We start from the raw sequence: 6,000 nt of genomic DNA on the forward strand, positions 1-6,000 counted from the left end.
TCATGATACCCAAGAGGCCTCCCTGTTGATTGAGATCTCTAGACTTTGCGAACACCTTACTCTCTCTGAATTAGTGTTGGCCAATAGAATGGTATACCGAATGTCATTTTCTTTTCTCTTTATATAGAAAAGTGAAGTGGGAAAGAAACCACAAAGACCAACTGAGTTCATGATCAGGCAAACACGGCTCTTTCTGGGTCCTTCCCAGGGCTTCCTACCTAAAGCCATAGGATGCATAGCTCATGAGAGAGGGATTGCTGCTTCAGTGAAGTCAGATTCTGTTATGTCACAATGTTTTGAGCTCCTAGCAAATACTCCTCCAAAACCATGTCTAATCACTCCACATGGCTTTAGTAGTCATGTGTCAGCCAGGAGGTGCCAAAGCCCTCCCAAACCATTGGAGCCACCTGGATATTTCACCAAGACAGTTTGCGAAGCAAGTCGGTGTCATCTTCTCCATGGTCGAATGTATAGTCTTTGGCCGGGACTGTCACAACCAGCTCTCTGCACTACTGAGAATGGCAAGGATGCACATTCCCATCTTACCCCCGAAAGGTCAAGAAATGGTAGGGCTACAACCAAGCCTCAGGCCAGGGACCCCACAGTCCGCACATGTGCATGGTCCTCTGACCCAATCAGGACCCTTGTGACCAGGAAAAGTACAACCCGAGGAAAGTTCCCAGTGAACACCCACAACCATGCCAAAGACAAGCCTGTAGTCATCAAGAGTGAGGACACAAGTTCCTCTAGCTTCTCCAGTGACCATACCAAGAAGGACTGCCCATCATCCAAGCTGACCAAGCACCAAAGGCAGACCCTACACCCTAGAACCTTAGGCCCAGGACGGACTCATCGGTTTGGAGCCAACAGGAGCAAGCACGGAGCCTGGTGGAGGAGATCCATTACCCATGTGAAGCCGTCTGAAAGGCTTCTGTGCCAGGTTCAGGAACACAACCTGTATCTACAAAAGGATGCCTTGAAGAGGATTCAACAGCCTAATATCCCTGATGCAGGGTGGTGCAGTTTCCTTCTGTGAAACTAAATGGAGATGTTGCAGCACAAGGCTGCCTTAAGCGTTGCATTTTCATTCTGCAATTGTTTTCATGGGATAAACAAACAGTGCCTATTGCGGATGATGGGCATGTTCTAAAGGAGCCAGGTGAGGAGGAACAATGTGAGAACAAGGGACCATTGCAGTGGGCCAGAGAGTGGATGCTCCATCCTGGTGGGGAGATGCAGGAAGATGAAGAAGAGGAGAACAAACAAGTTAGAGCCAAGCTCTGGCATTTTAGGATGGTGGGAGGTGCTCTGGACCTGGCTGCGTTCCATAGGAGCATAGGTCCAAATTGAATAAAGCATCCTCTGGCCCCAGTCAATCCTTATCTACTGTTTCTTGTTGTTGTTGTTGTTGTTGTTGTTGTTGTTGTTGTTGTTTTTCAGCGATGTGCTTGCATGAGACAGAAAGAACATAATCAGTGAGGGAGCAGGAGAGGGAGAAGCCGACTTGCCTCTGAGTGGGGAACCAGAGATGGGAGACATTGCAATGTGCCTGGGATAAGGAGTAGAGCTGAAGGCCGCTTCTGAACTGATGGAGACCCCCCAGGACCCAATCTTTGTCTTCTTAACACATCATCGTTCTACACAAGAACTCCTGTTCTGTAATTTTTCAGAAAAGCAGTTGATACAGATTTTTGTTCGGGCTGGTTTGACTTGCTTTAAACAACTTGCTTCTAGAGCTGGCATAGCTGGACGACTTGAAGTCAGAGATGTGGCTTTAGAAACACTGTTCTGACAAGCATATTATGGTTAACAGAATTCCTCCATTGCTTGCTTTTGCAGGGAGAATGACACTATGTCTTTTGTTGCTCTGCTTCTGTGGATGTTCCTGGGAGTCTCCTGGTCCTCAAAATCTGGATTTCTGATTCTGCCCCCAGATGAAGGATGTTTTCAACTCTGATTTCTCTAAGAAATGTGAGGCCCTCTTTCTCTCTCTCTTCTAGGTCTCCTACAATAAGCACATAGTAACATTCTTTGCATTCAAGGATTTCCCCAAGTCCAGTATCATGTTCCCTCATTCTTCCTTCTCTCATTTACTTCGCTTCTTTGGTTTCCAGTACTTATCTTCCAGGTAACTCTTTGGATCCTTTGGTTCTGCCAGCTTCCTGGACATTGCATCCAGTATGCTAACAAATCTTTTCATCGGGCCTCTTAGTTTTATATTTTTTTATAATATTTATCTCTGTAGTAATAGAATTCCTGATTCCTTCTATGTTTTTCTGATGCAGAGTGAGTATCCCGGCTGCTGCTTGAAATCCTCCGTCGTGCATGTGACATGTATAGGTTCACTTTGATTGTTTGGCCATGATCATTTCTTGTTCTTTTGCCTCAGCATCAGTTGATTTTTCCATCATTGCCTTTGTTCTAGGTCTTTGTCTTCTTCACTGTATTCAAAAGTTGCCTTCTGTTTTCTACCCTGAGGGTAATTTCTTTAGGAAGAGGAGATTAGGGAGTGCCCAGGGACTATCACTTGAGGAAGTCTCCGGTGTTTGTGTCATGCAGTCTGGCGTTGTGTTGTGGTTGTAAACTCTTCCTTGGGGGAGTCCTCTGCAGAGGCACTCATTGTCTGCTGTTTGGAGGGTTTGTTGTCTGGACCGAATTCGGTGAGGATTAGCTTGGTGGGCTCTGGTGTGCCTGTGAAAGGAGACTTTCAGCCCACTCAATAGAAGCTTAGTTCTACTATTTCTCCTGCTGAATGCTGTGGTCAGGAGAGAGGATGTGGGCATGTCTTTCTCCTAGACCCTATGGGATGGTCTGTTCTCCTGGGTCCAAGCAAAGTGGCTTGAAGAAGTCAGTCCCAACAGTATTCCAGGGTTAGGACTTCGTGTTTGCATGTTATGCAGCTAATGTCCTTACTGTCCTGTCTGTGGTCACTAGCTTGGTCTTGATGCTGGTGGTTAGAGAGGCACTAGCTTCATTTGCCCGCATCGAGGCAACTCCATGAATGTGCCTATAACGAATGCACCACAAGAAATAATAATCATACCACTCTGTCAACAGGTATTGATTCTGATAATGGTTCCCAGGCTGTCTGCAGCTGGTTGTTTGCTGGTGTTCTCTCCCGGAGAAACACAGTGTTCTCTGAAGTTCATGTCTGCCAAGCCTGCTGATCTGAAATCCTGGACCTCAAGAACCTTTGGTTGCAAAAACTGGAGGCATTCAGACATTCTCATTTGCTATGCCAACAGCTAAGGGTCAACATTCAACTTGTGGGCTCCCAGTGGGTTCCTCTCTCCTGGGCCTTGCTATTTGTTCATGGTCCCCTCCCTTTGAAGCACAAATCATCCACTTCTCCCCTAAGCCTTGTCTATACCCTTCTCCCATGGTCTCTGCAAATTCTCTCTTTCACTGTGGCATGTGATTTCTAGGCTTCAGGTCCATTGACGCCATGATGTGGTGATCTTCCTGTTGTGTTTATGGCTGAAGACAAGCCTGGAGCTCCCAGACACTTCTAACATCTCCCTTTCCTTCAAATGCAATGCAGATTCTTACCCAGCCATAAGCAAGAAGGAATTCTTGCCCCTTGCCACATGTGGCAAAAAGGTGAAGTGTATTGGACTGTGTCACATCTGTCAGTCTAAAAGGACAATTAGCATACGATTTCACTCCTTCAGGGAAGTGAAGAAACACGTGAAAAATAAGAAAAATATCCAGACATTGAGACTCTAACCGGGCGAACAAAATTTAGTGTTGGATCCAAGGCAGGTTAGTTAGAATCTGTGTTTCTAAAAGATGATTAAAAGAGACATTCTTTGCATTAAATATTGCCAAATGAGATGTAAAGTGAGTTTCCAATGCGTTTGGAGGTGAATTGTAATCCAAAAAAGAACAGCTTCATATCTCATAAGATATCATTCTAAGCGTTCTGTGAAACACACACACACACACACACACACACACACACACACACACACTTAAAAGAGTCACACCAAAGTTAGGTAGCAAGTGAGAAATAGCACTTATACAATCAAACCTCAGAAAAAGTACCATAAAGGAAAAATCACAGAGAATCAAAGTCAGAAACCGATCAAAATGGAAAAGATAAATCCTTACCTATCAAGAATTCATTAAAGTTTTCAGGACTAAACTCACCTAAACAACCTAACCTAAAAGACCTGGACACACAAGTATGCCAGTAAATCCAACACCTGAGAGAAAAGGAAAATTCCAAGACACATACCCGCTACCAAGACTAGGTCATGAAACATAAAAATCTGACATCTCAGCTAATGATGAAAGCGTTTGAAGCAGTTCTCAAACACCCACCAACACACAAAAAGCCAGGTTCATATCAATTTTCTGGTTCACACTTTGAGACATTTAAGGAAGTCAATGTCGGCTCTTCTTATTTATTACCAAAATATAGGAAGAGGGAAGACTCTAATTTACAATGTCCAAAGACCCAATTCAGATAAGGACCTTATAGGAAACCAATTGCATACCATTTTCATCAGTAAGATAATAAAACAACAATTCATTTCTTTTCTTTTTCTTTCTTCATCTACATTGAAATGGCCTGTTTTTCTTTCTTTTCAATATTTTTTCTTATGTTTGGGAAGCCATCCTTTCATCCATCATACATTATTGACATAGTGTTCCCTCATTCTTTGGTTGCATATACCACCGAGTGCCATCATAATATATGCCACACCTCCTCCATACCCATTAACCTGTTCCCTCATTCCCGGAATGTCTCATCATTCTGTAACCCTCAGCTTGGTTCCCAGAGTCCTGAGTCTCTCCTGGTTTGTCTCGCTTTCTGACTTCTTTGCCTTCCGTTTTCCCTTGCTTCTACTAATTTCCATAGTATTCCTCAAGTGCCACTTATGAGGGAAGCCATATGATATTTCTTTTGGTTTGCTAGTATTTCTCATTGAAAATAACCCAGTACTGTGTCATTCATGTCAAGGCGAATATTGGGGCTTCATCCTCCCTGATGTGGGAGGCATACTCTGTTACCTGAATGGACCACACCTTCTTTATCTATCATTCTTCCTTCTCTCCTTTGCATCACTTAATTTTTTTCCCGTACCTGTCTTCCAGGTAACACATTGGATCCTCTGGTTCTGCCAGCTTGCTGGACTTTGCTTCCAGTCTCATAAAAACTTTTTCATCAGAGCCTCTTATTTTTTTTATCACCTTTATCCCTGTGGTTCAAAACTCCATGATGCCTCAGCATGAATTGATTCTTCCATCACTGCTTTGGTTCTAGGTCTCTGTCTTCTGCTCTGTATTCAAAAAGTGCATTCTGTTTTCTACCCTGAGGTTAATTTCCTCAGAAAGAAGAGCTCATGGCGTTCCCAGGGCTGACTCTTGTGGGAGTCATTTCTTTCCTATTTCTTCATCTACGTGTGAAACGGCCTGTTTTTCTTTCTTTTCCATATTTCTTCTTATATTTGAGGAGCCAGCCATTCATCCATCAGAAGTTTTTGACATAGTGTTTCCTGATTATTGAGTTGCATATGCCACCGTGCACTCATCATCATATATTCCACACTTCCTCCTTAGGGGTTGTTTGGGGAGGAGTGGATGCTAATCCATTAAACAGTTCCCTCATTCCCAGCATGTCTCTTCATTCTGTAACCCTCAGCTTGGTTCCCAGAGTCCTGAGTCTCTCCTGGTTTGTCTCACTTTCGTTCTTCTTCTCCTTCCATTTTCCCTTGCTTCTACTAATATACATGGTATTCCTCATGTACCAAATGAGTGAAGCAATATGGTATTTCCTTGGTCTGCTTGCCTTTTTCATTGAGAATAACCCAGTCCTGTGTCACTCATGCCAAGGTCCGTATCAGGGCTTCATCCTCCCAAATGGTGGAGACCTACACTGTTTCCTGGATGGACCACACCTTCTTTATCAAGTAGCCTTTAGAAGGGCATCTTGGCTCCTTCCTCAGTTCTGCTAGAGTGGTCATGGCAGGCCATCAATGAAGGCTGTATATTTTC

The sequence above is a fragment of the Meles meles genome, chromosome 14 (genome assembly GCF_922984935.1).
Source record: "Meles meles chromosome 14, mMelMel3.1 paternal haplotype, whole genome shotgun sequence".
Classification (NCBI taxonomy): domain Eukaryota; kingdom Metazoa; phylum Chordata; class Mammalia; order Carnivora; family Mustelidae; genus Meles; species Meles meles.